Here is a 17672-nt window from a genome sequence, read left to right on the forward strand (position 1 = left end):
CCCTCCCGGCGGGTTTGGGTCAGTCACGCAAATAACAGCGCGGAGGGGTGGGGGTGGGGTGGCGGAGGGGCCCTGCTGCTGGCGGCGTGACAGCGGTAGGGACTGGCTGTGCTGCCGGCGCTGCGCCGGCGGGAGGGGGGCGGCGGAGGCTGGCTCCTTACTCGGCGCGCTGGCTGCGGCTGCTGCTGCTGCTGCTACCGCTGCTCAGCCTCTGCCTCGAGCCGCCCGGCGTTCCGGAGGCTAAACCCCACTCCCGAGGGCCAGGCAGATTTGGAGTGGGCCGGATCAAAACTTTGCCCCAGGTCCATGCAGTGCCCGCTCTCCGAGACAGCTCCGTGTGGCGTCCTGCGGGGCTGTGCACTGGGATCCCAGAAAGCTGGAAGCCAGAGGCTGTCGGCGGGGCTATGGCATTTGCCTCGCAGCCTGCCTGTTTCCTGGGGAAGTCACTGTAGAGTGCGGACAGGTTGAAACAGCTCCTGAATACATACCATTTCTTTACTGAATTTCTGGAAAAGGCTCTTAGCCTGGCGTGAGTGAAGCTGTATGGGCTTTGCCTTTAAAATTCATATATATAGCTCCAAGCGTCCTCCAGTCCTCGCTCGCTATCACGCTCTCCCATTTCCCTGCTTACCCGCCTCACTTTGTAACCTGATGGTAACGCTCTGTAGCGCCACTATTAGATCTCAGTGCTCATTCTCTGGAGCTATGGCTTTTCTCAATTTTATGTCCACTGTCCAGTCATCATTTTACAGACGTTAACCCTTTCCGCTCATTTATTTGTACTCGGAAGTAGCCGCAATTACAATAAACCCGAATAGAGATGCTTGCAAAATCAAATGCTCTGGCAAAAAACGCCAAGTTTTTCCCACAAGGTACATTTCTGCATATTATTTGACATTTACGACAACTGCTTCCTACGAAGTAGCCCATCTCTTCCACTTCTTTTTATGTAACAAACATGAAAATCTCAAAAAAGAGATTTTCAAATCTACATGGACTACCCAAAACTCATTTTCCATAGACAAGTCAACTAGAGAGACTAAGGTTGATTTAGCATCTAGAAGTGACAAGAATAAATTCTTTTTTCATGATTATAAGAGTAAAACCCACAGTGGTCTGGAATTCAGAAGAAAGGTAGTAAGTGAAGACAGTACTTACTCTAGTCCTATTGAGACTTCCCTTGAGGGTTGTCATTTTAGGATACAGAGCCTTCCCCTGAGCTTTAACTGTGACACTGAGTCTAACACTTTTTATCTCCTCTATTTCTGGATTTAGCCTTACCTGATGATTTCAGCCTGTAGTCCAGAGTCCACCTAAGAAGATGAACTGGGCTGCGAATGCTTGTAGCACCCAGCTTGTGTGCTTATTGCTTCTCAGTGTGCTGAAACTTCCTTGGAATTCAGCGGTGCAAGGAGACCCATGTCCTCATTCAGGACACAGTGATCTGCAGGAGGTGGTCAGCATTCCCTTAGGCAGGACACCCTATGATAATTGAAACAAACTAAACTCCCCACACCCCCACCCCACACCCCAACCAGGGAAAAGTCAGCTTCCTTTCTAATGTGGGTTCTGTACTACATTTAAGAATCTGTTAATGATACCTTCAGAAAGTCCTATTCTGCTTGCACTGGGATGTCATTTTATGGCTCAGGTAAATATGACTGGTGGATGCTATCTCACATACTGTAGCAGGTACTAATAGCACAGAAGGTTTTGAGTCTAGATATATGTTAGTATTTTTCAGAGGATCTCCAAAATCTAGGCTTGGGGTCTTGTGGCAGAATTTGCCCCCTTGTCAGTTGTTACTGGTACACCTTTAATCTCTCCCATGTGTCATTCTCCACCTCTGTGCTCTCCCTCTTCTTGTATTTCTTAAGTGGTTGTCTAAGGCTCACCCAGATCCTTGGTCTTCTCTAAGATCTATTGACTCATCATCTCTGTAGGTTGGGCCTGTACATTTGCTTTTTAAAACAAATACTCCAGATGATTTAAATAAACATTAAAATATCAAAATAAACATTTGATTTGAGAACTCCTATTTATTCCTTCCTTGTGAAAATTTTAGAGCCCCTGTTTACTTCTTTTTCCCCTTTCTCCCATATATAGTTCCTTTCTCCTATATATTTTCTTTCTCATGTTTTGTGATTGTTTCCTTTTCTAAACTTTTTGTACACAGGCCTGTGTTATACACTGGCAGGGTGATCCCTGAAAAAAAAAGTGGAAGTAAATTGTCTTTCATCAATACCATAGGCATCCCTTATAACTACATCACTTAAAAGTATAGGTGAAATTATGTTGAGATAGGCAAATATTACTACAAAAATATCATTATGTAACAACTCCAAAATACCAATGGCTGGTTATGGCAGCCATTGTTTTTCTCCTTCATGGGTCTGTGTGTAAACTGAGATTCAGCTGATCTCATCTGGGCTGGTCAAGACTTGACTGGGCTCAACTGAATTCTGCTGGGCTTGGTTCTAGGGTACAGGTTAAGTTCAGGTCTTCACCACATGTCTCATTCTGGTAATTACAGAACCTCAAGAGGTGGAACAAATCACTCAATCATTGATGGGAGCTTCTGGTCCCATCATATTCTCTAACATTCCATTGGCCAAATAATTCACATGGCCAAGTCCAATATCAATAGTGGAAGGTGCTGTAAAATCAAGTGGCAAAGGGAGGGAGGGCATTATCATGGGAAACAATAATTCAATCTAGCACTGAGGTTTTTTTCCTTAGATAATGTTGGGTAAACTGATTCAGCATGGAGAAAATAAAGTTGTGCCCATACATGATACTATATGCATAGGCAAACAATGGATTAAAATCCTAAAAAGTGAAAGGTAAATCTATACAATTAATAGAAATTTAAAATACAAGAGTAGCTGTGGACTCTTACTATAAAAAAAAGACTTGCTAGAGACTCTGAAAGCATAATTCATAAAACCCAAAGAATGACAAACATCATTTAAAGTTTTCTGTTCACACCATGGACTATTACTCAGCATTCAAAAAAGATTAACACATGCAATTTGCAGCAACATGGATGGCGCTGGAAGGGATCATGCTCAGTGAAATAAGCCAGAAAGAAAAAAGAAAAATAACGGATGGTCTCACTCATAGCAGGAATCTAGAAAACTTAAATAAGGGACCAGGAACAAGAATAACTATAAGAAAGTGAAAATCAAAATCAACAAAAAGTTATGAACCAGAGACACTCTATGGGGGGTGGGGGGCGGGGAGGGGAGGGATTGGGGTCAAAATAAGGGGATTGCAATTATACGGGGAATATAAAAATAAAATTTATTTTTAAAAAAATTCAAAAAAAAAGAGAAAAAACATGAAAAAAAATAAAGTTTTCTGTTCAACAACATCATAGACAAGTGAAGAGAAAGTTGAGAGGTATTTCCAAATGCTACAACCAACAAGTGGTTAATATCTAGAATATACTAAGAATTCATAGAGGAAAAAAATCATAGAAAAAAAATCATAGAGCAGAACAGGCAGACTGTGCATAACACACTGTGAGAGACTAATAAGTAGATGAAGAGATACTTTCACCTCACTTCTAATCAGATAAAAGCATATTAAAACAATAGGCTGCTTCTTTACACTCATTAAACAGGAAAACTGAACACTGGCTAACACTAGGAGTTGGCTAGGAGGGGAAGAATCATGAACCCTCCTGGTTTGCTGTGGGGAGTTACATCCTAGTGTAACATTTTGGAATTATTTGGCAATACATAGTAAAATGTAGAATGTATCTTCCTGTTGGCCAGCGGTTCCAGCGGTTTCATTTCTCGGAATATACATTGCTAAGAAACTCTTTAAAAAAAAAAAGATTTATTTATTTATTTATACAAGAACTGGGGTACAGGCCAGATGTGTGGGTGGATGGAGGATTCACCAGAGACAGGTGGGGAGCAGGACAGGCAGACTGACTGAAATACACCCATGTGGGTATTCTGGCTGGCCAGAAATCGAACCCATGCTGCAGAGGCTGCAGACATCTTCACAGCACAGCGCTCAACCGCCTGTGCCACCAGGGACACCCAGAAACTCTTATATAAGGCAATTAGAAAGCACAATGGAGGCTGTTCATCAAGCAGCACCTAAGGTGCAGTGTTGGAGGAAAAACCTCCAAGCCACTGGGAGATGCTCTGGACTCCACCCCTTGACAACCTGGGGGAACGGGTAGGTTGCTTGGAACCGGGGGTGGAGCAGGTCAGCCATGGGAACTTTTAAAAGAAGGCGCTCAGGCCATTCAGGCTCTGCTTCTTATCCTCCTCTTCTTCCCTCTCCTGTCCTTCCTCCTTTTCCTTCTTGTCCTCCACCTGTGCGGCTCTGGTCCCTGCACTTGGGTTTTCCCACTGTGGGCTAGAACTTCCTGTGTGGCCAGCTCCCACTTGCCCTCTGTATAACTCAGGCAGCCACCTTTGTTCACAACACGGCTCCCACTGACCCCCAGTCTTGGTCAGCACCATCTCACCATGTGCAGTTTCAGTGTGGACCCTGCTCTCTGCTCCGGGGATGCTATCTGGGGTAGGACAGAGATTATCTGGACATTGCCTGCCAATAATTTTTCTCTCCTCTTTTTCTCCCTCTCTGTTCTCCCCTGTCCTCACTCTTTGGGAGAATAAACTGTTTTGTTTCTCGCTTTGTGTGCTTTGGAGCTGTGTCCTGCATTCTTTTTTTTTTTTTTAAAGATTTATTTATTCATTTATACAAGCACTAGATACAGCAGAAGCACAGGAGGGTGAGAAAATTCACCAGAGCCAAAGCAGGGAGCAGAACAGGCAGACTGACAAAGTACACTGCTGAGGGGAGCAGCAGGCGTGGCAAGAGAGGTCTGTCGTGCCATGTGGGACTCTTGCCGGTGGCCGGGGATTGAACTGGCGCTGCAGAGGCTGCGGGCAGCTTTGCAGCCCAGTGCTCAACCACTGCACCACCAGGGGAGGCCCTGTCCTGCATTCTTAAGTGCACAGGTGAGAATCCACCAACCTCATCCCTCTCCCCTGGCTTTGCGGGTTTTAGCTGCATGTTGGAGGCACACTTGGTGTGCAGCACCAGTATGATGAATAAGTAAAATGTAGTAGATGCTGTGGAATTATGTGCAGCTTTTAGAAATAATGCATGAAATGTACATCTTGTAACATGGATAAAACTTTAAAATGTTTTATTAGTAGAAAAGATAAGAAACAGAGCAAGAGCACGTAAGCTCAGGTCTCAGGATGTCTTTCATACAGGCACATCAATGTGTTTTTCATTTCTGCTCTTAGCTGGAGCACTTTGAGGGAAGGATAAGGAAAGTTCGGTTACAACTCACTTTTTTTTTTTTTTTAAGATATCTTTATTTATGCATACAAGTGCTGGGGTACAGGCCAGAGATGCAGGGGGTGAGAGGATTCACCAGAGACAGAATGGGGAGCAGAACAGGCAGACTGACTGAAATACACTGCTGAGGGGAGCAGTGGGCGAGTCAGGAGAGGTCTGCGGCGCCATGTGGGTTGCTCCCTGGCTGGCAGGGATTGAATGTGGGCTGCAGAGGCCACGGATAGCTTCATAGTGTGGTGCTTAACCCCTTGTGCCACCTGGAAAGCCTCTACAACTCACTGCTAACTCAAGTGTTTTCTTGCAGTTTTCACATGAAGTTGTGACAGGTTTTCAAGCAGGCCCTCCCCTAACTCCCCAGGTTGACTGTCTGCAGGCCCCAAGCTTTCTACACCTGTGGCATCACCTCCCTACTCCCCTACACGTTTAATATATATTTATCTCATTATAAGCTTCCCTTCTAGGCTTGGTGGAAGATGAGTAGCGGCTCTCAAGGAGCAGGCCACTGTCAGAAGAACAGAATACAATCTTGACACTCTGCTACTCACAGCTACCCACTTCCCCGTTTCAAGTTAGAAACATCCAACATTATTGGATTTAAAAAAACACACTTTAAGATTACTCTAAAAATGTGTTTGCTTTTGTATTTTTATACATCTCGTAGTGCATTGTCAGTGCTAATAATAACCATGAGGGTGAAATAATAATGGTAATTGTAATATTAACTTTGTGGCTTTAAGCAGTATCAGCAGTGGGCACAAAGGCCTTCAAAATGGACGGGAGGGGGTGGGGATGAAAAGAAAAAAGATAATTAGCTGTAGAGTTCTGGATTTGTTATCAGAAATACCCCTCTGAAATCGGGGTTGATAAACAAGTGAAGGAGTTACCAGAGGTCTAGAAAAGATGTATAATTTTCTGAAAAGATTTAAGGGATTTTCTAGCCTAAAGACAAAAGAATAGATAAGATGGCTTTTGAAGTTTCCCCCAGGCCTGTGAGGTTATGAATCCTCCCTCCCTTTTCCCCTCAACCTTCCACCCTTCTCCCACAAGTATCTTAGATACTTATTTCCCACAAACATACACCAAGAATGGCCCCGCTTGTAATGTACTGCCTTAAAAGTCTGTCACTACCCAGAGCGTTCCTTAGTGACTCCTCACTAGTATACTCAGTTCTGACCCTTCCTCATGGCTATGATTTCATGGCCCTGTAACCCTCACATGGCAGGATCTTACCTGAGCCCAGTTCTCATGGCCCATACCCCTGTCTTGGGGTCTGAGCAATAGCTGCCAGCATCTCTCTGACTAGTTTTGGGTCCCTGATTTCTGCAGAAGCTGGATTGTGATCCAGCAAAGATGACTGTCCTCAGAATCACACATTTTTGATCTCCATTTAGGGTGTGCAACACCATCACTAGATCCCAGTATTAGCTTGCATCTTTTCAAAAACCTAACCCTAAAATATCTAATGATTAGTCCATCTATAGTTTATGCAACTTCTAGGAGCTATGTGTAGGCGGTAGGAAGGCACAGAGCTGGTGTTCATGTTGTTTAGAAATACCAATTTCCTATGATCCAAGCAGACAGGGTAAAGGAGAGTCCTGGAGCCCTCGGTGGGTTTCTCAGGCTTTTATTGAGCTCTTACATGTAGTGCAGCAACCAGGTACATGGCAGGCAGGTGTGCCAGGGGGCCAGGAGGCCCACAAGCCTCCAAGCCCCCCCCTCCAAGTCTTCACTCTGGGCTTCTCTGGCTTGGTTCTCCCCTTCTTTCTCTTGCCTCTTCTTCTTCTGCTTCTCTAGGTGACTCTCTCAGTACTCCTCCCATGGCCCACAGAAGTAAACAAGACTGCTTACAACAATGTAACAATTGCAGGTGCCCCATCAGGCAGGGCAACCTAATGGTGGGAGGGCAGAAAAGCCTGAAAACCATTTACCCTATACTATGTGATCCAATCATTGGACGTTTTGTTCAAAATTACTTAGTGAGGGGCCTCCCCGGTGGCGCAGCGGTTGAGCACTAGGTTGCGAAGCTGCCCGCAGCCTCTGCAGTGCTGGTTCGATCCCCTGCTGCTCCCCGGCCACCAGAGGAGGGTCCCACATGGCGCGCAGACCTCTCCTGCCGCCCACTGCTCCCCTCAGCAGTGTACTTCGGTCCTTCTGCCTGCTCTGCTCCCCGCTCTGGCTCTGGTGAATTCTCTCACCCTCCCGTGTTTCTGACTGTACCCAGTGCTTGTATAAATAAATAAAAATAAATCTTTAAGAAGAAGAAAGAAAAAAACAAAATTACTTAGTGAGTTCTAAGGAGTCTGGGGAGATATATTGGGATAGTACATCGAACCCAGCTTAGAGAACCTTAAATGCCTGCTTGAGAGTTTCAATTTATAAGAAAAGGCAATGGGGAGCCTCTGAAGGTTTCTGAGAACTGGAATAGCATGATGAAAAGAGTGTTTGAAATTTAATTGAACAAACACAGAGGGAAAAGACAAACAACTCTTAAGTCTTGTAACAGGAAAGCGCCGAAGTAGTAAGCACAAGCAAAAGAAAGTCCTCTCTTTCAAGGACTTTGTAGTTGTTAGGTTTTGTTCTGTTTTTGTTTTGAATACAAGTTTTAGTACCTTGAGATATTAACCAATGTGGTTTCCTTGCCATTTCTATAACCTTCATTCCCTCAGGGTGTGGATATTGCCCTGCAGAGCTCTAGCAAGAAAGAAGAGTCAACTCTTGACATCTAGGTCTCAAAATAGAATCAAAACATAGACAATAGTTTTAGAGAAAAAGCCTGAGATTTCATAAGCTCAGGGCATCATAAACCATAGATCCAGAAATATAATTTGTGGAACCCAGAGAAAAGAGTACTGTGAAAGGTACTAGAATATAAAGATTTTTCTCTTTCTCCCACAACCTTTCAACTTCTCAGGTTAGGGGTTTTGTTGTTGTTATGTAATGTCATTATAAGTAAGAAAAAAATTGAAATTATTTCCCTGAATTTTATTGTTCATTTTATATTATGCAACACCAGTTTTAAATGAAAATAAAGAGCATTTAACTCACATGCCGAATAACTGAAATATCCAACTCATCTTCTCTAGCTTGTAGGTAAGAGTTTCATTCCTACCAGAGCTGAGGGGGCGTGGCACAAAACTGTTTTCATTTCACTTCTTGAAATTGGGCACACTGTACGAATTCCTACCAACACCCTCCTGCCTCTTACCGATGTGTTAGAGCACACGGAAAGGAAAGGGGACTGTGGAGTGCCCTCTTCTTTTTCCTTTTCCTTCTGTCTTTATTTTCAAGCAGGTGTGGGTGATTTATACAGAGAATTATCAAAAGTATAAAAGAGAATATAAGATTCTGTGGTTGTTCATGTTGTTTAGAATGCCATTGGCCCTTTTCTGCCTTCAAAACAGATTGAATGGAAAACTTTGCACCTCAGAGCTGTCAGGATCCCCACTTATTCAATCAAAAATGAAATAAGTTTATATCTTCTTTATTTTTTATTCTATTTTTAAATAGATGTATTCATTTATGCATACAAGAACTGGAGTGTAAGCCCAGAGACAGAGTGGGGAGCAGAACAGGCAGATCTACTGAAATACACTGCTGAGGGGAGCAGCAGGTGAGGCTGGAAAGATCTGCTGCGCCTTGTCGGTTGCTCCCTGGCCAGCCGGGGATCAAAGTCAGATGATAGCGCTGTCTTTAACCCCTGTGCCACCAGGGAGGCCCCAGTTTACAATTTCTGGAACTCTCCAGGATGTGGATCAACCAGAGAGCATGCTCATGGGGCAGCAAGGACAGCTGACATCAGCTCACGTGTCCCCTCTGCTCATGCTCCTTGTCCCATTGGATTCCACATACAAACCATAGGTTCAAAATAAAATGAAGAATTTTGTGACACCACAGCTGAAACACCCTACTGTGTGTAGGACCCTGTCTGACGGTACAGGTGGCACTTTAGTGATGCTGCCCTGTTAGGAAGGATAGATGAAGGGGCCAGACTGCTCTGCCCTAGCTGAGCTAATGAAACTCTGGTCTAAGAGAGCAGAGAAAGCAGAAGTCCTAAATACAAATGTCTCTAGAAAGGGGGTTCTGTGTGTCCTGCTCTTGAGTTCCACATATCCACCTCTTCCCAGGTCACACCCCAAAAATCACTGGGAGATGAGAAAATAAAAGCAGAGAAGTCCTACTAATTAAAATTAGATAAAGGGCCTCTCTGGTGGTGCAAGGGGTTAAGATGCAACCCATGACGTTAACGGCAGCCACTGCAGCAAAAGTTCGATCCCCGGCCAGCCAGGGAGCAACCCACATAGTGCAGCAGACCTCTCCTGACTCGTCTGCTGCTCCCCTCAGCAGTGTATTTCAGTTAGTCTGCCTGTTCTGCTCCCCACTCTGTCTCTGGTGAATCCTCTCAACCCCTGCATCTCTGGCCTGTACCCCGTTCTTGTATGCATAAATAAATGAATCTTTGAAAAAAGTAAAATAAAATTAGATATAATCCTAGTCTCAGAGAGCCACTGTTAAAATGATGGTCTGTATGCTATTTGTAATATAAATTTGTACAAAACTTATAAATGGGGCCTCCCTGATGGCACAGGGATTAAAAACAGCACTATTAAGCTACTGCCAACCACTACAGCATGAGTTGGATCCCTGCCCCAGCCGGCTAGGTTGCTACCCACAAGGCGCAGCAGACCTCTCCTGTCTTGCCTGCTGCTCCCCTCAACAGTGTATTTCAGTCAGTCTGCCTGTTCTGCACCTCACTCTGTCTCTGGTTGATCCTCTCACCCCATACCCCCACCCCCTCGCGCTTCTGGCTTACACCCCTGTTCTTGTATGCATAAATAAATAAATCTTTTTAAAAAAACTTATAAATGCAACAATATATAGTAAACATTTCTCATGCCACTGAGAAATGGCTTCTAGAAAATAGTTTTCAGTATGATTTTGCATTGTAAAGTGACAATTTGATAGTGATTTGCACAATGAATTCTGGGGGAAAGAATCTATCAATAGAAAATTTGGTCAGGACATAAAGGCTAGACCCTCAGAGGGATCTGGGCTGGAGGAGGGATCTGGGCTGGAGGTTCACAATTGGAAGACAAAGGAAGGGACAAGGGTGAGGCTGAGTGAGAAAAGCAAGTCTTCAAAGATTGCATTTATTTATAGTTCAAAAGGCAGCTAAAACTAAACATGCTGTTATTCTGGGAGGCATACGTAACCATCACAAACATAAATAAAGCAAAATAAAGTTCAGGAAGGTAGTTAGTGAGAGAGACCAGGAAGGCAAATGTGTTTCGAAATGGCACACAGAGGCTTTAAGGGGTATGCAAGGTTTTATTTCATAAGCTGTGTGGTAGATACATGAGTATCCAATTTACTATTTTTTAGATGGGTACATTTTTATTTTATGTATTCTCTTGTATGCGTGTTATAATAAGGGCCAATATATTCCCCCAAGTAAAATTTTCTGCAGCCTCACTCTTCTGTATCCTGAGGCTTTTTGAGATAGGTTAAACTGGGGCTCTTTCCCCCCCCAATACACCTCTTCCCCTCTCCTGCCAGGAATTTCTTCACTATCCATATACTTTATTCTTGTTCTTAAATAGCCTATGGGAGTATGTTAATCTGAAAATGTCATTTCTGAATTGAGAACAGCAGCAATACAAGCGTACACCAGAATATGGATCACAAACACAAATGAATCCATGCAAGTCTAATCATGCATGGCCAGAAGCTGGAAAAACTTTCTGCTCTGAAAGTGTCTGCCTTGCAGCATAAATTGTAGTTGCATATCATGCTTTCCAGCTTCCAGGTAGGCACCCCTCACCCAATCTAGGATGTAGAAGGGTAGAAGTAGCTGGCAAGTGTCGCACAGTTATGACAGGATCATCAAGGACAAATAATTAGATCATAATTGCTTCTTCCTGCAACCCAACTGTGTCAACATGCTACATGAATCTTGCAGCAGGTTCACAGACAACCATTTTTATTCTAATATTAAACATACACATAATAGGCTTTATACATATTATACCTATCTATCATATATCATCTTTTATCATTAACACCGAAAAGTCTGGATTATTGCTTAGAGCAAAATTAAGCTAGAGTAAGAGCAAAGTTAGCTTGAATAAGAGAGTTTTAGAAAGCTCTCTATAGGGCCTCCCTGGTGGCCTAGGGGTTACGTATCAGCGCTATCACCACTACAGCCTGAGTTCCATCCCCCGCCAGGGAGCTAACCCACATATGGGGTAGCAGACCTCTCCTGCCTCACCTGCTGTTCTACTCAGCAGTGTATTTCAGTAGATCGGCCTGTTCTGCTCCCCACTCTGGTGAATCCTCTCTCTCTCTGTCTGTCTCTCTGTCTCTCTCTCTCTCACACACACACACACTCATACACCCCACCTCTGGCCTATACCCCAGTTCCTCTTCTCAAAAATAAAGAAAGAAAAAGAAAAGAAAGCTCTCTATAAATAATAGTGTACAAATCAAAGAGTGGTTCACTTTAGTAGTACTTGAGGGTGGGAAACATCGCACAAGGGCTTCATGGTGCTTAAGAAAGTGGAAGATGGACTGTGGGCTATCCTATCCTACCACCCCAAACACAAGACACTACCACAAACCTCTCCCATTCTAATAATTATTCTTTTTTTAACCTTTTTTTTTATCTGTCAGACACTAGCAAAGTGCTCTACATACACTAGCAGCACATATACACCTAAAACCCTCAGTATTTCCATGTGTTCAAAGAGATTCCTTGTCCTCATCACCTACCATCATCTTCATCACGAGACATCAGTAATGGGTCTTCTGAAGGAAACTACAATCCTGGCAACATCAATCTTACATCCATTCCTACTATTATACTGAAGAACAACAACACAAACTTACATGAACTTATATAAGAAAGAACTACAACATCATTTTTGCAATATGTAAGTGAATCAAAGCAAAACTTTGTACACATAAAATTTACATGATATTCTATCTCAATAAAACTGCAAAGAAGCTCTATCTTTAGTAGGCTAAAGAATCTCCACACAGCTTTCCATAGTGGTTGGACCAGTTTGCACTCCCACCAGCAGTGCAGGAGAGTTCCTTTTTCTCCACAACCTCGCCAACATTTGTTGTTGCTAGTTTTTTTAATATGTGCCATTCTCACTGGTGTGAGATGGTATCTCATTGTAGTTTTGATTTGCATTTCCCTGATTGCAAGTGACATTGAACATTTTTTCATATGCCTGTTGGCCATTTGTATTTCCTCCTTGGAGAAGTTTCTTTTTAGCTCTTCTGCCCATTTTTTGACTGGATTATTTTCTTTGTTTTTGTTGAGTTTCATCAGCTCTTCGTAGATTTTTGTGATCAGTCCTTTATCATTAGTGTTGGGTGTTAGAGCTTCCATATGATCCAGCAATTCCACTCCTAGGTATTTACCCAAAGGACACAGAAACATTAATTCCAAAGAGCACCTGCACCCCTATGTTTATAGCAGCACAATTTACGATAACTAAGCTTTGGAAACAACCCAAATGTTCAATAATAGATGACTGGATCAAGAAGATGTGGTACATATACACCATGGAATATTACTCAGCATTCAAAAAAGATAAACACATGCAATTTACAGCAACATGGATGGAGCTGGAAGGGCTTATGCTCAGCAAAATAAGCCAGAAAGAAAAAGAAAAATACCGGATGGTCTCACTCATAACAGGAATCTAGAAAACCTAAATAAGGGACCAGGAAAAAGAATAACTATAAGAAAGAAAAAAATCAAAATCAACAACTATGAACCAGAGACACACTTTGGGGGGGGGGGCAGGGAAAGGAGGGATTGGGGTCAAAATCAGGGGGTTGCAATTGTATGGGGAACATAAAAATAAAAACATAAATTAGAAAAACTGCAAAGAAAAAAAAGGAACACTGTCAATAAAATTCGAAACATGAATAATTTGGTTCATTTATGATATAACCCAGGAGTGCACAACCCTCATCTACCCCAAATTCAATGGAAGCAGAAGCACTCTGCATATTAGCTCATGATGGTATCTTGAAATCAACCATTTGATTTCCAATAAAGAAGTCTTTGTAAGAAATATGAATTCTGATAGCAGCCTTTGTTTTAAGTAATGGTCTACTGCAAAATAAAATGGACAAGTTATAAATCTCTTTAACTATAGTAATTATTTTATAATAAATATTCAATAGACCTTTAACTCTGTCATTACTCCCATTCATAACATGCCATAAGAATAGAGGGAAAAAATAACAAAGAGTGCCTTCTCCAAAAATGCTAGTAATAGAATTCTAGCAACCGCTGGGCAAAGCATTTTTATGATGATTTGTAAGTTACAAAGAGTTAGGTTAAAAGAGTGCTAAGGATAAAAGTTTAGCTTACCTTTTTTGTTTTGTTTTGTTTCATCACAGTAAACATCTCTAAAATGACAATAATCCCAATAGAACTTCAATAAATTAGAGAGAGAGAGAGATTTACATGAGGGTAAATTTAGAAAGAAATTTAAGTGTTTTAGCTCAAAAAATGTTTTTGATAACTTGTGCTCATGAAATAAAATTCAAAGACACAAAAGAACAGATAAGAGAAAATAAGTTTCTCTCCTAATCTAACCTCCTAGTTCCCTCCCAGAAGGCATTGTTACCAGCCTCTTATACATATTTACATACCTACTACATGTAAGTTAATACATGCTTGCATATTTCTTTATAATGTAAATAATTATTTGTATAATGTAAATAATTATTTCATATTGTTTCTGCACCTTTCTTTTTTTCACTTAACAGTGTGTCTTGAAGATAATTCCCAATCAATACAAAAAGGTGTTGCTAAATTAATCTTCTTCAAGGCTATGTAATAGTTCACTATATAGATGTACCATAATTGTAGAACATTTATAGTGTTTCTAAACTTTTGTTTGTATAAACACTGCAGCAAGAAAAGACTTCACTTATGTATTGTATTTGTAGTATAAACTCCCAAGAGAGAAACAGCTGGGTCCAAGGGCCTGTGTATTTCAAATTGTGATGGTTATTGCTACTTTTGTCTTTCACAGGACTTCTACCATCAAATGGGACTTCATAATGCACTTTAACAGTTGACATTGTGGTCATTCTTTGACTTTAAGTATTTATATAGTACTAGAGTACAGCTCTCCACAGCAGAACCATGTCTTAATACTGTTATTACAGGCACCCCTTACTTATATAGAGTAGGTATTACCAACAATGGCAATTGGATATTATTCTACTTGCATTTTGTGGTCTTAGAACTACCTGCATGGTAACCAGTCTGTGGTTTTGCTAGACTTTAAAAAAAAAAAAAAAGGCCTAAACAGAGCACTGAGAATTTTTAAGACAGTGAAAATACCTTGGATTTTTAGAAGCTGAATATATGTCATATGTTTTCCCAAACCCATTGAATGTACAATATCAAGAGTGAATCCTAATGTAAACTATATGGACTTTGGTGATTATGGTGGTAGACATAGTGGCACGCTTGGATGTGTTCATGTAAGTGCATCCTTGCAGGAAAAAGCATACCGAAGAATATATACCATTCCGGTGAGTGATGTTAATAATGGGGGAGCGCTATGCATGTGTGGGAGCAGGAACTTTATGGGACATCTCTGTACCTCCCTCTTGTTGTCAACCTAAAGCTTCTCTTAAAATGGGTTTTAAAATGAGGAGTATCTGTGTATGTATATCTCTTTTCTTTATGAACCTACGGACAGTATATCTTCGGTTGACTCTGGAGTTTAGAAAGTGAAACTGAATAGAAACCAAGAGGAAAGATAATCATCAGGCTTCCTCTTTAGCATTGACTGCAGCACAAACAACCAAATTATGAGAAATAAATTACAGTTAAAAAATTCCGTTTTAATTACTATAAATGTTGATATGACTAGGTAAGAATTATTCTTAATCACCTATAATTACAAGGATAGTGTACATCTAAAAGCATAAAGCCACAATTAAAAAAAAAAACTAAGAAAACTTTGCTTTCGTTTTCAAATGTGCATTATTTTTCCTTTATATGCGTCCTCTTGCAAATAAATTCTATGCTTTGAATTTGCCGAGTTTAGCAAATACAGACAGCCAGCTAAAAACATTCTTTCCCTGAATTCAATGAGTTTGCGTCTTACCCATTTTGAGCAAATTCTTGGGGAGTATATTATGAACTTACAAAAGACTAATTTATTTGACATGTTTAGGAGACATGTAAAATAAAGTGTGGGTTTTAAAGCTTCAGAAAAGTGGGGAATTCCTTGTGGCAAAGAGAGCGCAATCGTCTTGCAACTAGTACTTGGAATTATAAAGAAGGCACACCATAGAATTCTTCCTTTTTATTGTGTTTTAGGCTCTTCCATTCCAGATAGGTTGATTTTTCTTTCCCTTCTTCAGCGAGGAGGGGAGCGGAGCTACACGAGCTAGGTCTGCGGTCGGAGGAGTGTCTATAAATAGAAGGTGAAGTGTTCTAATACCGGGCGGTGCGTCACCGCGTCCCTCCCCCGGGCTGGAAGCGCCCAGGCGGCCGCGGAGCCGCGGCGCAGCGCCGGGACGTCCAACCCGGCTTCCAGCTCCCGGCCCGCACCCCACGGGCCGCGTGCCCGCCCCCTCCAGGAGATGAAGCCCTGCACGCAAAGGGATCGTGCCGGGAGAGGTGCCGGTGGCCCCCGCACACCCCAAGCCCGGGCGCGTTAGACTCAGTCCCGGGCGCACGGCCCTGCGCAGAGGCGGGGCGCCGAGCCCTGAGGTGTCCCGGCGCGGGTGGCAGCTGCGCGCCGCGGCCGTCCGCCTCCCGGCCTCTTCCCCCACCCTACCACATCCCACCCCTCCGCCTCCCCCCTGCTGGCGAAGGTAGAACAATACCCTTGAGCTCGCCTGGGAAGCCGAGACTCCCGGGCGGACAGACAATGCGAGGGGAGTTCCGAGGGGGCGGCCCCGCGCACCCACCAGCGCTCCCGCGGGTGCCCGCGCCGGGCCGGGCCGTGGTCGCCGCGCCGCCCTCCCCCTCCACCCCCGCTCGGTAGGAAGCCACGTGGGACGTGATTTAGGTCTGTTGAAATCTAAAATCTCAAAAGTGCCTGCTCAAGGCCGGGGAGAATTTCCTCTACTCTAGATAGAACATCAGCGCTTGGTTAAATACACACAGAGCGTGTATTTGGGTCGTTTTCTATTTCGGATTTGAATCTCTAAAGTCACTTGTGGAATTTCCATACCCTGTCTTTCTTTTTGTAAACAGATTGTTCTGGGATTCCCCACCCAGTCTCCAGTCCTACTCTGCTTGTTTTTCCACCTCGACCCAGTCCAGGGCTCCGGCTCTGTCTCTGTCTCTGACTCGTCCCCCACCCCTCCCCCTCCCAATCTCCCTGCCTCGCGCGGTCCTCTCCCTCCCTCTGCCCATCTACCTTTTGGCCTCCTGCTCCTACTCCATTTCCTTACAAATGTGCTCCTTCTATATCGTGGGGTTCGGGTGGGATGGGGTGGGGGATGATGTGCCTATGCTTGTCCTGACATTCTTTCAATCCCTTTGGATTGGCTCCTTCCTTGGGTTTCTTTTTTCTATGTGTTGATTTTATTTAATCTCTCATAATTTGCTTCCTTCACTTCCTTCTTTTCCTTTGTTCTTCTTTCACAGGTAACCAGAGCTGCGTGATTTTCCCTTTACATCGCTTTAAGTTCTGTCCCCTTAAAGACTCATGGGTTCTTGGAAAAACCCAAGAGGATTTCATGGCATTTTATCTCAGGAAATGTTTCCTAGTTCCACTTTCAGGGAGTCTGGGCTAGCCAGGATTTTATATTTATATATAGGTCAAGCCATTTTAGCTGAAGAAATCAACTAACCTCTGTAATGTCTTGGGTGCTGGGCTGCTTGGTTACTATAAAAAGGCATGCAGGAAAGGGGGTGGGGGTGGAAGGAGGGATATTTTTAAATTATGTCTCTGAATATGGATTTTCCAACCCCCATTTGTTTAAAAGCAAAATTTTAAGCATACAGTATTTGAAAGTCAGGGCACATCTTTCACTCCTCTAAGATCACCTTTTTACTTATTCCTATCTGTGGCCTGTGTGAGCGCTTTCCTTCCTCTGAGACTGGGCTGGAGTGTACTGTTAAGGAGTAGAGCATTGCAGCACAGTCAACTGGTACCATTACCCCACCCCCCACTTACATGCAGCCTCCTTGGATTAGAAGTCCGAGTGTGCCATGAACTGGACTTCTTTATGGGGAAGCTATTGCGAATTGGGGCTGGAGCTGAGCAGCCAGGTGAAGCTACCTAACAGGGAAGGCAGGTGGGCTGTGGAGGGTCTTGCATTTCCAGGTTTGACATGCA

The sequence above is a fragment of the Talpa occidentalis genome, unplaced genomic scaffold, assembly GCF_014898055.3.
Source record: "Talpa occidentalis isolate TD23 unplaced genomic scaffold, MPIMG_talOcc4v2.1 talOcc4.5, whole genome shotgun sequence".
Taxonomy (NCBI): domain Eukaryota; kingdom Metazoa; phylum Chordata; class Mammalia; order Eulipotyphla; family Talpidae; genus Talpa; species Talpa occidentalis.